The 20,244-nt window shown below is 47.5% G+C and overlaps 1 protein-coding gene across 2 annotated transcripts in view; it reads right to left on the bottom strand.

The window, feature by feature from the left end:
* Window positions 1-20,244, bottom strand: part of TDRD15 (tudor domain containing 15) — a 97,272-nt gene that overhangs the window by 52,589 nt on the left and 24,439 nt on the right. For both annotated transcript variants that reach the window (XR_012230837.1, XM_073568301.1), the window contains exon 2: window positions 18,813-18,869. The gene's annotated coding sequence lies outside the window, so the exon portion shown is untranslated. The remainder of the gene's footprint in view (window positions 1-18,812; window positions 18,870-20,244) is intronic.

Genomic DNA, 20,244 nt, shown 5'->3' with positions numbered 1-20,244 from the left:
CTGATCGAAATACGAGAGTCCCGAGGCAACCAACGCCATTGGACAGAGCGGTGATGGAAGATAGCTACCAACCGAGAAGGCTGGCATCAGCAGTGAGCACTAGCAAATGGACCGGGGAAAGGTTTTCTCCTGGATGAGGAAAGACTCCAATGTGCACCACCTGAGCGCCTGCTTGACTCGCCAGGGCAAGCGGCATAGCCAGTCAAGAGGGAACTGACTCCTGTCCGAGGCTGCCAGAAACTCATGCTGCAGAGGACTGTGGTGTAGGAGGGGAAAAGGAACCGCTTCCATCGCTGTTGCAGTCTTCCCCAGAGCCCCCTTGAAGAATCATGTGCAATGAGGGGATGGACAACAAAGTGCCCAAGCTCCTTGTTGAAGGGCCCAGATCTTGTCTCGAGGGAAAATCACTGACCCATGGGAGGCGCCCAGGATCATCTCTAAAAAGATATCAGTTGAGATGGGGGAAGTTGTTTTTTTTATATAAACCAGCCCCTGCGTGAAAGGGCATCCAAAGGGATACGCACGCGCTCAGTGCAGGTTTGGAAGGACAGACCCTTAGATGGAAAGTCATCTAAATATGCTTTAAGGTGGAAGTGTCCCTCACTAACAGCGAAGCACAGGAGCTTCAAGTAAGGGGAAAAGATGGAGGTATGAAGATAAGCATCCCAGACCTCGAGGATGCTAGTAACTTCCCCTTGTCCATAGAGGTTAAGACAGTACGGAATGACTCCGTCCTGGAGAGCCGAGTTCTGCCTCAAGTATTACCTTTCGCTTTCATGACCAAGAAGGAAAGTGTTTTTTATATCCACGAGGCACCAGGTCCAGTACCCATTTATCGTACACAACGAAAAAAAACAGACAAGAGGAAAGAAAGGTAGGTGATCGCCCACCTTGCTGGTGTCAACCGCATAATGCTACAAGTCATTAAAATGAAAATCAATGAGACCTAGATCCCTTAGTTGTGGATTATTTTGGCCGGCTTCTCCCCGGCTGGTTGTCTTATTTGACTATATGCTGGGGAAAGATTTTTTGTCCCCTGTGACGTTGGCTTCTCTTAGAATAGTCAGCCGCTCTGATAAAGCAGAGAAGCTAGAACTTTTTGGCCACAGAGTCCGCTCGCCATTGCCCAAGCCACAGAGATCGCTTGATAGAGATCGCGTTAGAGGCTGCATGAAAAGAAGCGTGCCCCAAGTAATTTCTGGCCAAGGTAATCCCGATTTGTCAGCTCCACTGTCTCCGGGGGAGCCCACTGGTCTCTCTCTCTCTGCCAAGGGTATCTATCCAAGAGAGCACAGTTTTGGCTATCGGCACATTGCAAAGAGGGCGAGGATGCCGAAGTCGGGTCTTCCAGCCCCGAACGGCAGGATTCTCTAACTTGACGCCAAACGAGATACCGGGGGGGTCAACTGGAGAAGATTCCCCCACTCATTACACGGATCTGAGGAAAGGAATATCTCGCTTCAAGAGGTTTCTGACCTTGGTCAATGACACCAAGGACTGCGACACGAAGCCCACTCAGGGAGGCTATGAACATTTGGGGTTGCTGAGTGCAGTCTGGATCCCAGTCCCTGCAAGAGGAGATACTATAATGTACTACAGAATGCCCCCTGACTTGTTAATTGCACATCCTCTGTAGGGAAGGCCAATGGGGCTGATGTCATCCTCAACATGGAGTGAGAGGGGGGACCGGCACATCATTTAGCCCATTCATCTGCGAGATATCAGCTGCATCAGGCTATATGACGAGTCTGGCGCATGGTCAGAGTACTTACCCAGGACTGATGCCCGTGGGTGCTGCAGTTCCTAAGTCATCCATGGTGGGATTTTGATCCCAGGACCTAATGCTGCAAAGTACCAGTTGATTCCACACTCATCGATGTGCCCCTTTAAGCGCCGCCAGGATCTGCTCAGCGTTTCAGCTTGAGAGATAAACCTCCGGGTGGACAAAGATGACCCCCGGGATTGCAGAGGCCGGAAGTCTCGCAGTGAGAATAAACCCTCCTTCGGGGGCGGAGCTCCAGGCGTGATATCATCCAGTGGGTGAAACCTCTGAGCCTCCGTGAATAGGCCTACATTTGCATCCGGCCGGAACGTTACCCGGATTCACTCACCGCCGCTGCGCGTCCTGGCAAGGAGTCGCCGTGCATGACTGCGCTTCAGCCCCATGGGACCGTTGTTCAGGAAGTCTCGCCGTGTGGGAGACTTGTTAGGCAGAGACAGCGCTATTTCCCCCTGGATGCGGCTGGCGAAGAAAGATGGCCGCCGAGAGTTGAAGGAGGAAGTCTCGCAGTGAATGAGACGCGCGCAGAAGAGTGGGGTTGGCGCCACAAACTTCGGAAAGATGGGCGGAGCACCTTTGCGGCGCCATAAACAGGGGACGGAGGGGGCGGAGTTTCTTTAACCTTCGTCAGGCTGCATCATTTTACAACGTTAACAGGCTGCAGAGGTACAATTGTACCTTCATATATACCTCCACTGTGGGAAGACTTTCTCCTTTACTTGGTTTCAGAAACTAAAGTTCATTCAGCTACAAATGTTATGCTGATATCTATTGGCCAGTGTTGTTACTGCTCACTTATGTTGCTGTCAATTAAGTTGATTCAAACTGGGAGTGGCTTCTACTTCTCTTCCTGCCTCCCTCCTCTCAGTAGCCATTTTGCTGTTCATCTCATTGCTGTGAGCATACACATTTCTAGGCTTGTGAAGTCTTCAAGCTCTTGGATACGAAGGTAGGAAAGTCTCACAGCATCTAACAGCCAGTTATACCTTCATTCGCCTTATGTGGGGACAGAACAGTCAGAAATGGTCTTTGAGCCTGGACTTGGCTTACATATATTTTGTATGAAACTTATCACTATAGGTATGATTTTTATCCGAAAAATGGATTATAATTAGTATCTACATAGTGTTTTACGATGTTTTACTTATATTCAGCACAAAATAAAGATGGTGGCTCTGTTACAATTTTCCTATTGGTCGAAAAAACAGTCGAAGATGGAATGAAAATTCTCAAACCGTATACGGTTTACATAATATATAAATGACATTTATAAATAATCACTAGAAATAATTTACTTTATCAGCACTTTAGAATAGAGTTTCATTCTACTTGCCACGTGTTACTGAACTAAATTACGAAGCCAAAATTCATCTACCAAGTCATGAGTGATAGTGATGCTGGATCTAGTTTCCGCCATAATCCAAGAAAACGTGTTTGCAGGTTAGTATCATTTTGTGAAAAGCCAATAATGTAGTATTGTGTAGTATTTTGGAAATTTTTTTTTTTTTTTTTTCATTTTTTCATATTTACAGATTTACGTCTGACGAAATAGAAATAATGCGAATGCTAGAAGAATCTGATTCTGAGCATGAGGAAGAACCATATGTTGCATCTGATGATGAAAACTATGTACCACAAGTGGATGTTACTGAAGAAGATTCAGACTTTGAACAAGAAATGGTCAGAGCAGGAAAAAGAATACGACTCAGACGAAAGTGTTGAGGATGAGTCTGTGCCTCAAAGTGCAGGCGACATCTGGACTGCTAAGGATAAAACTCAATGGTGTAGTGATCCACTGCCAAATGCACAAACAAAATCTCGTAATGTCCTATGACAAAGAGGTGGCCCTGCAGCAATCAGCAACCTGTATACAGCAAAAGAGATATTCAAGTAAATCATGACTCCCGAGATGTGTGACATCATATTACGAGAAACGAATCGAAAGGCCAAGAGAGTTTGTGATGCTTACAACAACGAACTGGTACAACGTTTTCCTGATTCTTCTGAACGGCCACCACAAAAAATATTCAAGCAATTTACTGAAACTGAACTCCATGCATTTTTGGGCATACTGATTGCTGCTGGTGTGCACAAAGACAACAAAGAGAATATGGAGGAAATGTGGAATGTTGATGCTCTGCCTCATACGTGCAGCCATGTCTCGTGACCGCTTCAAGATGATACTCAGATTTATCAGATTTGACAACGAAAATACACGTGCAGAACGTGTGCAAACAGATAAAGCTGCACCAATACGGGACATCTGGACAATGCTGAACAGAAATCTGAAGAGAGCCTACAAGCCATATAATTGTATCACCGTCGACGAGCAATTATTTCCATTTAGAGGCCATACTAAATTTACCCAGTATATACCTTCAAAACCAGCTAAATATGGCATAAATATTTTCTGGGCTTGTGACTCGTCAAACGCCTACCCATTACAAGGTCAGCTCTACACTGGGAAACCAACTGATGGTCCTCGACAAGTAAACATTGGTGAAAGAACAGTATTGGACCTAGTGAGCTCGTATAAAGGCTCTGGAAGAAATGTCACCACCGATAACTTCTTTACAACCATGGAACTAGCTAAGGTATTGAACTCCTGGAACATGACACTAGTTGGTACAGTGAGAAAAAACAAAAGGTTCCTACCTAGCAACATGCAGCCTGCCAAAGAAAGGCCTGTAAACTCGACAAATTTTGCCTACAATCATGATGCAACAGTCTGTTCATATGTACCAAAGAAGAACAAATAAGTCGTGCTTCTATCATCTATGCACATGACGGGAGAAGTTGAAGAGACACTAGCAGCCAAGCCAGAGATAATAAAATACTACAACAAAACAAAAGGCGGAGTTGATGTTATGGATAAAATGTTGGGAGAGTACACTGTGAAACGACGAACATTACGTTGGCCTCTGGCATTTTTCTACAATATGATTGATGTCACTGGGTTTGCATCCTACATCATCTACAGAGAACACAATCCAAGCTTCAGGACAAAGGATCAACGAAGAAAGTTCCTGAAAGATCTCGCAAATCAGCTGTGTATGCCTGCAATTGAAGATCGTAGTACAAACCGAATGATGATGAGAAACCATTTTTTTCGAGGTGCAGTAGAAATGGTGCTTGGACGATGCATTCTGGTAGCATCGCAAGCAGCAGCTGGCCCTCAAATACCTCATGGTAGTCGTGGACCCCCCCCCTGTTGTTGGTAGTTGCTATGTCTGCCGAGACCTGAGGCGAAAACAACGTAAGACTAGAAAGTGTTGTGTGGTTTGTGTGAAACCCATTTGCGATGAACACTCTGTAGCAAAGACAACATGCATTATTTGCGAAGAAAATCAATAAAAAAAAGTTTCTTACATTTTCTTTTATAATGTAAATGAACAGTTTTTTTACTTGTTTCTAATAATAAAATAGCATTATCATTAACAAAAAATATTATTCTTTTTTCCTTGCATTATCTTCATTCAAAATATATGAGGGTACATTTGTACCTATGCAGCTTGTTATGGATGCAAAAATATCTCGACCCCTTATCTCGGAAGGGGGTGGAGATATTTTACTGAAATTTGGCCAATATATTCTGGACCAAAACTGCAGAGATGTCACGAAATTTCAGCCCTCTACGGCTTTTCGAAAAAAAGTTATTGCAATTTTAAAACGGAATAGGTACAACTGTACCTACTCAGCCGGACGAAGGTTAAAGTAGGCCCAAGCCGGGGCCTAAATTTTTTTGCTGGCCAAAGAGCACCCGGGGGTCCGTGGCCAAAGCGCTTCCTCCACTGGTGCTGGACCCCACCGCCAGAGCCGCTGCAGCTGCCATACCGCGTTTCGGGGCCACACTTACCTGTGGTGTGCGTCCTGGTCTGGAGACCACCGCAGGACCTGGACTGAGAACTCCCGCCATCAGGTCATCTGGATTATGGACGGTGCAGGGAACGCTCAATCCATCATCCATTTGACCGGGAGGTGGAGAGGGAACGTCCGCCCTCCTTTAGTCGCTGTTCAGTCAGTGGCGATTCAGTGGGGGCCGCACGGACGCCATGAGGGCCTCTGTACATCCAAGGGGTTCAATCTCCTAGGATGGGACAGGGCTATTGTCCGGCTGTAAACCTGGCTTCAGAAGGGGGTACATGGAGGCGACACTCAGTGTTCCTGTTTGCTGCGGGGAGAAAGATGCCAGTTGTGAACTCTCTTGATCTGACTTGAGTCGGGGCTCACTCTGGTGGTTGCCGCGGGTAGTGGAGCTGGTCATATTGACAGAAGTCTATCACCTGAAGACGATGATTGGAACTCAGGGGTTACTGACTGGGAGGATTTAAGTGAGCAAGCTTCCTTCAGTTGCTGCTGGTGATTTGTTTGTTTTCCTGTGCATTGTGAAGTCTGCTTTTTCCCCTCCTTGGTCTTGCATCATTCAGATAAGTTATTTGTTTGCTGGAATATTTTGCATTTGATCTAGTTTTTGCGTTTCTATGCTTTCTGCTTTGCTGTGTGGGTTCAGCATTACTCCCTGCTGGGATTTGTGCTGGACCCCGCTCATATGTCACAGCTTATGTCATACTGTTCAGTATTGCTAATCCCCTGTTATATTAATATATTTTGCTTTGCTTCCAGTTCACACCAGAATGCTGATCTAGCGGGGGAGAGGTCGTGTGGCCTCAGTGTTTTTGTATATCAGACGTGTTGGATTTTTTAGGGTTTTTGCATGATTGCAGACAGTATCTATTCTGTCCTGTCGAGACAGTTTGGGCCCCATCATTTGCTCACTCTATCTTCTGCCTGCGTTTGTGCCTCATCTTGTCTCACCGACAATATATGTTTGGGGGCTATTTCTTTGGGGGTTCTACTCCAGGGCAGTTTAGCTTTCCCCTTTCTTGCTTTAGGCTTAGTTAACTCTTTGGCTGTGCCGAGGCGTCTAGGGCATCGTAGGCACGTCCCACGGCTAATGCTAGTTGTGTTGTTAGGTTTAGGGGTCTGCAATCCGCTAAGTTGCCAACCTTTCTGGTTTCCTGATTGCTTAGCTAATTTCCCGTAATCCTCCTCGGTGACCGAATCATAACAGGTGCCCTGAAGGGACCTGTCGCCCCTAAAAAAGCTCAGGCATGGCTTGCGCGTTGCAGGAGGGGGTACGTGGAGGCGACACTCCACATTCCCGCCTGTTGGTTTGGGGAGATTGGACCCTTGAAAGGATCCATCGCCCCTGTAATTCATGGGAAAAAAAAATTGTAAAAATAAATACAAAATAGAATCAAAATAAAAAATGGTCTGAAGACCAGACTAGTGTGCTTCCTACGGACACTAAGCAAGAAATGGTTCTCTGGGAGCCAGCAGGAGGGTGTATACTGCAGAGGAGGAGCTAACTTTTTTGTATCTACTTAGTGTCAGCCTCCTAGTGGCAGCAGAATAACACCCATGGTCTGTGTCCTCCAATGAGGCGAAGGAGAAAAGATGATGAATTCTGTTTTGTCCATATAAGTTTTAGAAGCATAGTGGAGAAGAAGGATGAAATAGCAGACAGACATTGTGGGATTCTGATTAGTAGGGAGGTGATATCTGGTCCAGAGAGGTAGATCTGTGTGTCATCAGCATAGAGGTGATACTGCAAGCCGTGAGATTCTATAAGTTGTCCAAGGTCGAAGGTGTAAATGGAGAAGAGCAGTGGTCCTAGGACTGAACCTTGTGGGACACCAACTGATAAGGGGCACGGAGGTGGTGTGTGAGTGGGAGATGCTGAATGTCCGGTCTGTTAGGCATGATGAGATTCAAGATCGGGCCAAGTCTGTAGTAACAGGGAATGCTCCACTGTGTCAAAGGCAGGGGACAGGTCCAGGAGGAGGAGTGGTGTCGCTGGGCTTTGGCAGTTAGTAGGTCATTGGTGACTTTAGTCAGGGCAGTTTCTGGATCTAGATAAATCGACAACTTCAGACTACCACTTTTTATTGGGACATTTTATGGGAAAAACCTAGTGAGTTTCCCATTTAAAATAGGGCCAGCACCTGTACTCCCTTATATACAGCATTCTAGAATGCTGTATATAAGTCCTCAATGTGTTCTGCATTACACAAATAAAGTAGCAATTAGTCCTACCAGTAATTAGTTTCCCAGGAGTGCATCATGTCAGCAGCATAAGGAGGTCGTCCTTCATATCTTTGATAAGGACACAAACACAAAAGCCGTTAAAAGGCCCCTCTCTCCAACACCCAACAGTGATTTTCCAAGTACCACTACAGAATTTACACAACTCTATTTTATTGAGTTTCCTTCTACATACATTACCTTCACATAGCAGACAGGAAATTAAAGGTAGGGGATGTAATGGGTGCTGTCAAGATGGAGTCCTTGAAAACCAATTACCGGTTGGACCAATTCCTACTTTCCAGGATGTCCCTCCTGACAGCACCATCTGGAGAATAAATTCAGGGCGAATAGGGTAGACTGATTACTGACCTAGGAGAAAAAAAAAAAGAGAGCCAATAGCGTCTTAAGATAAAAGTCAGAATTTATTAATAGTTAAAAGTCATAGTTTATATTTAAGTAACCATACACAAATACCAGTGAAAATGCAGAGAAAGGAGGCTAGCCCCAAATGCCCCATTGCTTTTTAAATAAATTAGAGACATGACACATGGTTGTTAGGAATAAAGTAAGCCAGAACAGTAGGTGTTAAATCAGAGAAAGTAGCAGCAGAAATAGTGCTGGGCGCACCGAGCGTTTGGTCATATCAGATAAGTCGTAAGCTCAATGTGCGATGGAGCAAGTTATCAGGCTTACCGAGAGGAGGCAGCGGGCACCGAATGGAGGGTGTGGGGCTCCAGGCGCATGCCAGGTACTAGAGGCTAGAGACTGGATGCCAGTGTCTCCAGCACATACTCCAGCCGCGTGCAGGAATGAACAGTGTGAGCCCCCCTGAGAGGGAAGCGATCCAGGAGATCCACATCTCTACTGGCCAGGCTGAAGGACCCCTTTTTCAGCAGAGTGTAGGCCTCCAGGTTTTGCAGCAGGAGGAAGGACAGATGCGAGGACCCCCACACCCTTCTGCGCCCAGCAGTCAGGAGCTCCTGCTCAACTAACAGGTAAATTCCTCTGCTTCTGCTAGCACACCTCCAATGCATCCCTGATAGGGACAGGAAAAACCCTGGTGGGTGGTGGAGGCAGGGGTATTTAACCTCTTGTGTGTTCATATCTCTATTAAGGATATGAAGTATGATCTCTTGATAGTATTGTCAGGAGGGACATCCTGGAAAAGACCTTTTATTATACTCACCTATGCCACTGTTCTGTCCAGTGGGGTTTGCTAATCTTGATTCGGCACCTCCTCTATTCTTAAGATCGCCGTTCTCCCTCCCTGCTTCATGTGGATGATAGCATACACAGACAAGAACAGAATACATTTTCAATACATGTCAAAATCAGGTCCTCTGCCTATCAAAAAAAAAAACAGGGAAATACCCAAGTGGACACTCACTATAGCATGGTATACACAAAAATGCAGCGTATAAGTCCAAAAACCCGTGTAAAAGCGAATTTTTTATTATATGAAAAAGGCACATCAAATACAAATTAATATATCACAAAAGACATCAAGAAATTCAATAAAAGGGGATGGAGAAGCAAAAAAGGTATGTAAACTGGGTCTTAATTTAACATCTAGAGGTGGGCAGTCAATATAATAAATACCGTATATACTCGTGTATAAGCCGACCCGAGTATAACACCCCCCCCAATTTTGCCACAAAAAACTGGGAAAACTTATTAACTTGTGTATAAGCCTAGGGTGGAAAATGCAGCAGCTACTGGTAAATTTCAAAAGTAAAAATGGATACCAATAAAAGTAAAATTAATTGAGACATCAGTAGGTTAAATGTTTTTGAATATCCATATGGAATGAGGAGCCCCATATAATGCTCCATATAGTTCATGATGGCCCCATAAGATGCTCCAGACAAAAATATGACCCATATAATGCTCCATACAGTTCATGATGGGCCCCATAAGATGCTCCATGCAAAATACACCCCATATAATGCAGCACAAAGGTTAATAACGGCCCCATAAGATGCTCCATAGAATAATATGCCCTATATGCTGCTGCTTAAAGGTTATTTTTTTTTCCTCAAGGGTAACAGGAGAAACTGGACAGCAAAAGTTATTGTGCAATTTGTCCTGAGGATGCTGATACCTGATATGTGGGTGGAAACCACTGTTTTGAAGCATGGCAGAGCTCGGAAGGGAAGGAGAGCCGTTTGATTTTTTTTTCCAAAGCAAAGTTGGCCCCTGATGTGCCTAAACAGGGAAAAACCCCCACAAGTGACCCCATTTTGGAAACTAGACCTCCTAAGGAACTTATCTAAATGTGTGGTGAGAACGTTGAACCCCCAAGAGCTTCACAGAAGTTTATAACGTACAGCAGCAAAAGTTAAAAATTTTTTTTTTTTTTTTTTTTTTTTTTTTTTTTTACACAAAAATCATCTTTTAGTCCCCAATTTTTTTGTATTTTCCCCAAGGGTAACAGGAGAAATTGAACCCCAAAAGTTGTTGTCGAATTTGTCCTGAGTACGCTGATACCCCATATGTGGGAGTAAACTACTGTATGGGCACATGCCGGGGCTCGGAAGGGAAGTAGTGACGCTTTGGAATGCAGACTTTGATGAAATGGTCTGCGGGTGTCATGTCGCGTTTGGAGAGCCCCTGATGTGCCTAAACAGTGGAAACCCCCCCACAAGTGACCCATTTTGGAAACTGACCCCCAAAGAAACTTATCTAGATGTGTAGTGAGCACTTTGAACCCCCAAGTGCTTCACAGAAGTTTATACCGTAGAGCCATAAAAATTAAAAAAAAAAAATTTTCCACAAAAATGATAAAAAAATTGGGAGCAAAATTGTTTTCCCAAGGGTAACAGGAGAAATTGGAACCCAAACGTTGTTGTGCAATTTGTCCTGAGTAGGCTGATACCCCATATGTGGGGGTAAACCACTGTTTGGTCGCATGGCAGAGCTTGGAAGGGAAGGAGCACCGTTTGACTTTTTCAATGCAGAATAGGCTGGGATTGACATCAGACGCCATGTCGCGTTTGGAGAACCCCTGATGTGACTGAACAGTGGAAACCCCCCAATTCTAACCCCAACTCTAAACCTAGCGGGAAAATGGAAATAAATCAAAATTTTTTTTAATTTTATTATTTTTCCCTAACTAAGGGGGTGATAAAGGGGGGTTTGATTTACTATTTGTGGTTTTTAAATTTGGCAGCTGTCACACGCTAACAGTTTTTGCATCACGTTTTGAGAGCTATAATTATAATTTTTCCGTATTTTGACCCAGAGTCATGTGAGGTCTTATTTTTTGCTGGGTGAGTTGACGTTTTTATTGATACCATACATACATACCATACATGACATTTTTTGATTGTTTTTTATTCCGATTTTTGGGACGCAGAATGAACAAGAACCAGCATTTCATGAATTTCTTTTTGCGAGGGGGGGCGCGTTTATACCGTTCCGCGTGTGGTAAAATTGATAAGGCAGTTTTAGTCTTCGGGTCAGTATGATTACAGCGATACCTCACTGATATCTTTTTTATGGTTTGGCTCTTTTATACAATAAAAACAATTTTCTATAAAAAATAATCATTTTTGCATCGCTTTATTCTGTGAACTTTATTTTTCGCGTTATTGCACTTTTTGTTCGGCGGTATGATAAAAGCAATTTTTTTTGCCTTTTTATAAGGGGTTCACTAAAGGGGTTAACTAGTGGAACAGTTTTATAGGGCGGGTCGTTACAGACGCGGCAATACTAAATATGGGTACTTTTTTTTATTTACAAAAAGATAGAATTAGGGAATTTTATTTATGAATTTTTAAAAAATTATTTTTACAGATGATTTTTTTTTTTTTTTTATTACTTTGTCCCAGTGTGGGACATCACTGTATAGTGTCAGATCGCTGATCTGACACTTTGCAGAGCACTGTGTCAGATCAGCGATCTGACAGGCACTGGAGGACCCGGAAGGCCCCCGCGGCCATCTTGGATCCGGGGGCCTGCAGGGAGGAGGCCCTCGGAACAAAGCGGGCACATCGCGTTGTTCCGAGGGTCTCAGGGAAGTACGCAGGGAGCCCCCTCCCTGCATGATGCTTCCCTATGCCCCCGGAACACTGCAATGTTTGCTCGCAGTGTGCCGGGGGTTCAATAAGCTGGCTCCCGGCACATAGTCCATTAAGGCCCAGGGCAGATGGATGGAATAGTGCGTCATATGTCAGGAAGGGGTTAAATTATATTGACAACCAAAAAACATCCAAATGACCCTAATCAAAAGCTTACACACCCCATTTCTTAATACCGTGTATTGCCCCCTCTAATATCAATGACAGCTTAAAGTCCTTTGTGGTTGTTGTGGATGAGGTTCTTTATTTTCTCAGATGGTAAAGCTGCCCATTCTCCTTGGCAAAAAGCCTCCAGTTCCTGTAAATTCCTGGGCTGTCGAGCATGAACTGCACGCTTGAGATCTACCCAGACTGGCACAATGATATTGAGGTCAGGAGACTGAGATGGCCACTCCAGAACCTTCACTTTGTTCTGCTGTAGCCAATGACAGGTTGACTTGGCTTGTGTTTTGGATTATTGTCATGTTGAAACATCCCATGCACAGCAGTTTTTGCTGATAACATGCTGCATTCATCTTTCCTTCAGCTTTGACCAAGTTTTCTGTACCTTAGTCGCTCACACTACTACAACTTTCCCCACAGAATACAAGCTCTCATATGGATGTCGACTGAAAAAACAGGATTTTTGGGTTGCTTACCGTAAAATCTGTTTCTCGGAGCCTTCATTGGGGGACACAGAGACCATGGGTGTATGCTGCTGCCACTAGGAGGCTGACACTATGCACAAAAAAAGGTTAGCTCCTCCTCCGCAGTGTACACCCCACCGACCGGCAGGGAATTCCTCAGTTAGTGAGAAAGCAGTAGGAGAAGTAACAGAATAGATTGAAAACAGAACAAACAACTCAACTGTAAACAATCAACCAAAGTAAGAACAGGAGTTGTAGAACATGGGAGGGTGCTGTGTCCCCCAATGAAGGCTCCGAGAAACAGATTTTACGGTAAGCAACCCAAAAATCCTGTTTTCTCGTTCTCCTTATTGGGGCACACAGAGACCATGGGACGTCCCAAAGAAGTCCCTGGGGTGGGAAACAAACTTCCCACCACCGCTGCCTGCAGGATCCTTCTACCTAGGCTGGCGTCCGCCGAAGCGTAGGTGTGGACCTTGTAGAATTTCACAAACGTGTGAACCGAAGACCAGGTTGCAGCTTTGCAAAGCTGCAGTGTGGAGGCTCTGTGGCGTACCGCCCAGGAAGCACCCACTGCCCGGGTAGAGTGCGCTCTGATCCCCGGAGGGGCCACTCGATGCTTAACCCGGTAGGCCTTCAAAATTGCCGATCTGATCCAGCGAGCAATAGTAGCTTTGGAAGCCGGGTGACCTTTATGCGCGCCCCATCTGGAATGATGAAAAGAGAGTCTGTCTTTCGCAAGGAAGACGTCCTAGACAGATAGACTCTCATCGCCCTGACCAGATCCAGCTTGTTCAGGGACCGCTCCCAAGGGTGAGTTGGACTCGGACAGAAGGACGGCAGAACAATATCCTCATTGAGGTGAAAGGAGGACACCACCTTCGGAAGAAAAGAGGGCGGAGGCCGCAAAACCACCTTGTCCTGGTGAAGTACCAAGAAAGGAGAGCGGCAAGAAAGAGCCGCCAATTCTGACACGCGCCGGAAGGAAGTGATGGCCACCAGAAAGGCTACCTTCCAAGAAAGGAGAGAAAGGGAAATATCCCTGAGAGGTTCAAAAGGAGAACCTTGCAGAACCTCAAGAACCAGATTAAGATCCCATGGATCCACGGGCGCTCGATACAGAGGAGCCGTGTGAGCCACGCCCTGAAGAAAGGTTTTGACCTGAGGGCGGGAGGCCAACGTCTTCTGAAACAAAATGGACAGCGCCGAAACTTGACCCTTCAAGGAACTGAGAGCAAGCCCCGCATCCAGCCCTGCCTGAAGAAACGCCAGAACGGAAGGGAGCGAAAAGCACATGCGTGCGATGTTATTGGCCTCACACCAAGTGAATTAGGCCTTCCAAGTACGGTAGTAAATTTTGGAAGATGATGGCTTCCTGACTCGAATCATGGTATGAATTACCCGACCGGAGAATCCTGCTCGTTTCAAAACCTCGGTCTCAACCGCCACGCCGTCAAATTGAGCGGCCGAGAATTGGGGTGGCAAATCGGGCCTTGAGACAGCAGATCTGTCCTGTCTGGAAGCTTCCAGGGGGCGTCCGTGAGAAGGGTGACAATGTCCGCGAACCAAGACCTTCTGGGCCAATTCGGGGTGATGAGAATGACTGGAATTCCTTCTGCTTTGATCTTCTTCAACAGCTTGGGAAGAAGAGGCAGGGGAGGAAACAGGTAGGGGAGCTCGAACTGCGACCAAGGAATGGCCAGAGCGTCGGCGCCCACTGCGAGAAGATCTCGAGCCCTGGATACAAACTGTGGGACTTTCCTGTTGAGGCGAGAAGCTAGCAGATCGACGTCCGGAGTTCCCCAACGGCTGCAGAGCTGAAGAAATACCTCCGGATGTAGGGACCACTCTCCTGCCGCAAGACCCTCGCGGCTGAGAAAATCGGCGGCCCAGTTGTCTACGCCGGGAATGTGTACCGCGGAGATTGTCGGTACCGAAATCTCTGCCCACTGAAGGATCTTGGACACTTCTGCCAGGGCTGAGAAACTCCGTGTCCCTCCTTGGCGGTTGACATATGCCACCGCTGTGGCATTGTCTGTCTGAATCCGGACAGGCAGGCCCCTGAGGAGCCTCTCCCAGTGGACGAGAGCCAGATGGATCGCTCGTATCTCTAGGACGTTGATCGGCAGAGCAGATTCCTGAGTTGACCAACGACCCTGAACAGTGTGATGGCGGAACACTGCACTCCAGCCGAGGAGGCTGGCATCCGTTGTTACAATCTGCCAGTGAACGGGAAGAAAAGACCACCCCAAGAGGATCAGAGGTGACGTCAACCACCAGTTGAGTGACCGCTTGATCCGGCATGAAAGACGAACCGGGTGATCCAGGGACAGAGCCGATCTGTTCCAACTCGACAAAATGGCGTGTTGGAGAGGTCTGGCGTGAAATTGGGCAAAGGGAACTGCCTCTATCGCCGCCACCATCTTTCCCAGGACCCTCATGGTTGTTCGGAGGGACGGAAATCGTGTCGCCTGCAGCGATTGTACATCCTGCCGCAGGGAGAGAATCTTCTCTTGTGGGAGAAAGACCCTTGACCGACGAGTGTCGAACAGGAGGCCCAGAAACACAAGACGTTGAGTAGGAACCAGACAGGACTTTTCCTGTTGACGATCCACCCGAAACTGGAAAGAGTGTCTAGGACGATCGTCAAACTTCGGCGTGCCTGTTGGAAAGAGGGATCAGAATATCGTCGAGGTACGGAAAAAGAACGAGACCTCTGATCCTCAACAAGGCCATCAACGCAGCCATGATCTTCGTGAAGACTCTGGGAGCAGTGGCGAGACCGAAGGGCAGCGCGACGAACTGGTAATGTTCCTGGCGAACCGCAAAACGCAGGAACTTCTGATGTCCGGAGAATATGGGAACATGTAGATAGGCATCTTGGATGTCTATTGAACACGAATTCCTGCTCCTCCATGGAAGTGATTAGCGAACGAACCGACTCCATCCGGAAGTGGCGAAGACGGACTCTCTTGTTGAGCAGCTTGAGATCCAAGATGGGTCGGACCGCCCCGTCTTTTTTCGGCACGACAAATAGGTTTGAATAAAACCTTGTAAACCGCTCCGATTCGGGCACAATCACCCCGGAACTGAGGAGAGAGTCGATGGCCGTAAAGAACCCCGGGACCAAAGCTGGATCTTTTGGAGGACGGGATTCGAAGAAACTATCCCGTGGAAGAGAGACGAACTCTATCTTGTATCCTGACGATACAACCTCCCTGACCCAAGCGTCCTCTACTGAGGCCAGCAAGACGTCCCTGAAGAAGAGAAGTCGACCTCCCAATTGGAAGGGACCCTCGGGAGTCCAACGATAGTCATGCTGATGTAGACCGTCCAGATCTGGATCTGGATGGTCTGCCCTGGGCAGAGTGGGATCGTCAGGAAGGAGTGAGCCTGAAGGAAACTTTCTGTTTTGGCACGCCTGCGGTCTCTGTTGGTTGGATGGGTTCTCCGCCGTATTGAAACGGCGGAAAGCCCGAAAGGGTCGAAACTGACGCCTTAGTGGAGGTCTGCGAGGCTTGGACTGAGGCAGGAGAGAACTCGTGCCACCGGTGGCGTCCTTAATAATCTGGTCCAGTTGGGATCCAAAGAGGCGCCCTCCCTGAAAAGGCAGATTGGTAAGAGACTTTTTAAAAGACAGGTCTGCCTGCCAGGCCTTGAGCCAAATTGTACGTCGGATTGCCACAACGTTACTTGACGCCTGGACTGCGCAGGATGCGGCATCCAAAGAAGCAGAAAGCAGATAATCCCCCGCATGGGAAATCTGATTGGCGAGATCGGCCAATCGATCTGGTTGTGCTTTCTCTAGGATGCCCTGACGAAGATCCTCTGCCCAAGTAGCTATGGCCTTTGCTGCCCAAGATGAAGCAAAAATTGGGCATACCGCCGTTGAAGCCACTTCGAAGGCAGACTTCGCTAGGGATTCTATAATCCTATCATTAGAATCCTTTAGAGACGCCACGCCTGAAAGCGGGAGAACCGTGTTAGTAGAAAGCCTGGACACGGGCGGGTCGACCGAGGGGGGAGGCAGACCAGTTGTCCGTGAGCTCTTTAGCAAACGGGTACAGAACGCCGAGATCTCCTCTTTCCCTGGTAAAAATCTTTCCAAACTCGGAATGTAAAGGGAATACCCTGGAGGGTGTTTCCTCCCGTCTGAATGAAACTTCCTGATCTGAGGATTTCGCAGGGGGGTCAGCAATGTCGAAGGTCTGATGGATTGCTGCAATGAGGTTCTGTACAGTAACCCTCATGTTCGCATCCTGGTCCGAATCCAGCTCTAAGATCCCCTCAGATGACCTGTCCGAGAGCGCTTCACCTGACTCGGGAGAGGAGGCCCAGGAGGGAGGCTGCCGAGTAGGACTATGTGGTGACATGGGGCGAGGAGAGGATTCCGGCTGGAGATCCTGCCTGGGTCTTTTGCGACCAACGCTGGCCGACTCAGATGGAACCTCTTGAGGCCTGCTGGACCCTGTAGAGGTGTCCAGGGGTAACTTATCCAGAACGGCTACTAGGGACTGAGACACCCTGGTGAGGTCTGCCACTGACTGTGATAGAGACGAGGCCCAGCCGGGCATGGGGGGGTTCACTCTCGCCTGGGGCCCTAGATGGCTCCTGGGCGGCGTCAGGTTGAATAGGATTGCTACAATCCAGGCAGAGGGAAGTGGACTGACCTGAGGGAAGTTTGTGATTGCAAGAAGAGCATGCAAAGAACTTGACTAGAGTGCAGGGGGGAGCCGCAGGGCGGTTACGGTCAGATTTGGAGTTAGACATAGTGAAACCTGAGGTAGTGCCGGAAGGTTGGGGGACAGGGTGCAGAGAAGGGTGTCAGCCTGCACATGCAGAGCTACTCACGGTCCGGTGACCCCAGAGACGAAGGTATCCACCTCTCTGCAGATGCAGGACAGCGTGATATCCGGCTGGCAGGCCCAGGGAGCGATATCCGGCTGTGCAGCTGCAAAGATGGCGACCGCCTGAGATGAAACCGGGAAAAACGTGCTCCCAGGGGAAGGAGGGCGGAGCCAAGCGCCTGCTGAATCCGGCACCGCCCCTGGCCAGGAACAGGCTGAGAAGGGCGGTGGGAGGGCCTGGAACGAGCGGGAGAGAAGCCCGCTTAGAAGAAAGGGGCGGGGGGCGTGGCCGCGACGTTAAGGTAGGCCCGACAGAAGCCGGGGCCTAAATTAGTAGTGAGAGGACCCTGAAATACCCGATCGGAGAGTCGGGGTAGAAGAGGGCGGTGAAGGGGCTGGCTGTAGGAGCAGGATGGGCGCAGGAGTTTGCAGCGCCACCGCATCCCTGCTCCAGGGAAGACGCTGCAAACGTGCCCTCGGGGAGGAATGCTGCAGGCCAAAGGGTCCCCATACTTACCCGTCCCGAGGAAAGTACCTGTACATGAAGGGTCTGCGTCTCAACCAACTGACAGGCTCTGGTAGGCGAGTGGGTGGGAGACTGGCGACGAGGACCCTCTGGATCGCTGACACATCTTCGTGTTGGCGTCCGCCTGGAAGGCTGGTGGTCCTGCTACGGAGAACTGGGAGGATACGGGGTGGCAGTACACGCCGTACTCACAGACTCCTTGTGGGAGTACAGATGTGTCCATTCACACTGTATCCCTCCGGGAAAACCTGAAAAGGAACGACGCACATCGAGGTAGATATGGGTCTAATTAAAGACCCGTGTCCACCTCCTACTGACACTAAGCTAAACTGAGGAATTCCCTGCCGGTCGGTGGGGTGTACACTGCGGAGGAGGAGCTAACCTTTTTTTGTGTATAGTGTCAGCCTCCTAGTGGCAGCAGCATACACCCATGGTCTCTGTGTCCCCCAATAAGGCGAACGAGAAAATAAGTTATGGCTCCCAACAAATGACAGCATAAAAACAAAGTACTTAATCTACAGCAAAAGTTGCTTGTAAATTTGTGGCAAGACTGAACCGTTTGCAAAGGATGAAATGCAAAATGAATTTGGTACAAATAACTGACATCCTGCGGATTTCCAGCGTGAGATTTATTGAGATCTCATCTACTTAGGAGTTACTGTATCATGCTGTATCTACCATTATCTATCATTTTCTATCTATTGGCTAACACGGTACAAAGATATATATCTTTCCTGTATCATGCTGTGGATTTTTCACACATAAATCGGCAGCAAATACGTAAGAATAGGCAGAGCGGAGCTGGAGAACTGCCTCGATTCATCACAGCGCTGTACAGGAACGATCTGTATAATACTCTGTCGTTACCTTTCTTTATTCACTTCATTTATGTTCTCAGCAATGTCTCTCAGTCCGAAGAGTAATCTGGAAAGACAAATAGTGAAAAACCATTAATACAGCACACATATGATTACTTTCACCTCTTTTGGCTGCTATAAGATGTGGCCACCGCCTTTCAAGGCCTATCTATAGTATTCTATAATGCTGTAGGATAAACCCTGGTCCGACCCGAAAGATAAGAAAAATAAGTTTTATTATACTCAACCGGGTGGGCGGTCCGGTCTGTCTGATGGGTGTCGCAGGGCACAGAAGTACGCCTGCGCAGGAGCACGATGCTAGGGAGCGATGAAGCAAGCAGGAGGGCGGCGTCGCAAGTAGATGGGAGGCGCCGGACCCAGACCTGCGACACTCATCGGACCGGACCGCCCCCCCGGGTGAGTATAATAAAACTTATTTTTCTCATCTTTCAGATCAGATCGGGGGCTTATCTATAGTGTTATAGAATGCTGTAGATAAGCGCTGAAAGGCAGTGGCCGCATCTTATAGCGGCCAAAACAGGTGACAGGTTCCATTTAAGTAAAAGATGTAGTTTTCATGGGTGAAACATGTTAAAGGATTTGTTGGGCATTTGTTTATTACACAAAACACCATACTTCTCCCCCCCAGCTGATCCCTAAATGTGTTTTTGCTACTCATACTTTGACATTATGTTTGGGAGGAGTTTCACATAGGACGGCACAGGAGGCTGGGGGTGCACTCACTCCCTGCAGTGTCCATCGCCCCCCCTTGGAACAGGAAATCATCAGAGGCAGCACTGCAATTACTGTACTTTTCTGATTGTAAAACAAACTATAAACTTTTTTTATAAAAAAGTTTTTATAAAGTTTTTGCTGCGATGTACAGTACCATAATATCATATGGATATTAAAAACCGCAGTGCAGACTGTGCGGATTTTTCCGCGCGGTTTTCATGCGGTTTCTAAACCGCAGAAAGAATTGACATGTCAATTCTTTCTGCGGATTCTGCTGCGGTTTGCCATCTCCTCCATTGTGGAGATGAAAAACCGCAGGACAAAACCGCAGAGCAATCCACAGGTAAAACTGCAGGTCTTTTGACCTGCGGATTTTACAAAATCCGCGCGGCCAAATCTGCACCCCAATCCACAGCGTGTGCACGTACCCTAAGTGTACAAGAATTCCTTGCCTGCCTGTCGTCCCAATTACAGGCAGTGTGGGGCCATAATAGCAGGGCTGTGGAGACGGGGTCAGAGCCAATTTTGGTGGAGTCAGAGTCGGTGTCATGGAAATTGAGGAGTTGCAGTCGGAGGTTTGGCTTACTGACTCCATAGCCCTGCATAATAGCACGTCTGCAGGAACAGGACACAGATTAGGGGGTAGTACTTTACAGGATCGGTGCTCTGACTACACATGGTCACATTTTAGGGGAAAATTAAGTCAT

Source organism: Dendrobates tinctorius, unplaced genomic scaffold, assembly GCF_039654945.1.
Source record: "Dendrobates tinctorius isolate UK_male_01 unplaced genomic scaffold, ASM3965494v1 ptg000021l, whole genome shotgun sequence".
NCBI classification, from domain to species: Eukaryota; Metazoa; Chordata; class Amphibia; order Anura; family Dendrobatidae; genus Dendrobates; species Dendrobates tinctorius.
The sequence above is the reverse complement of the archived record's forward strand: the minus strand, read 5'-3'. Positions and strand labels throughout refer to the sequence as shown.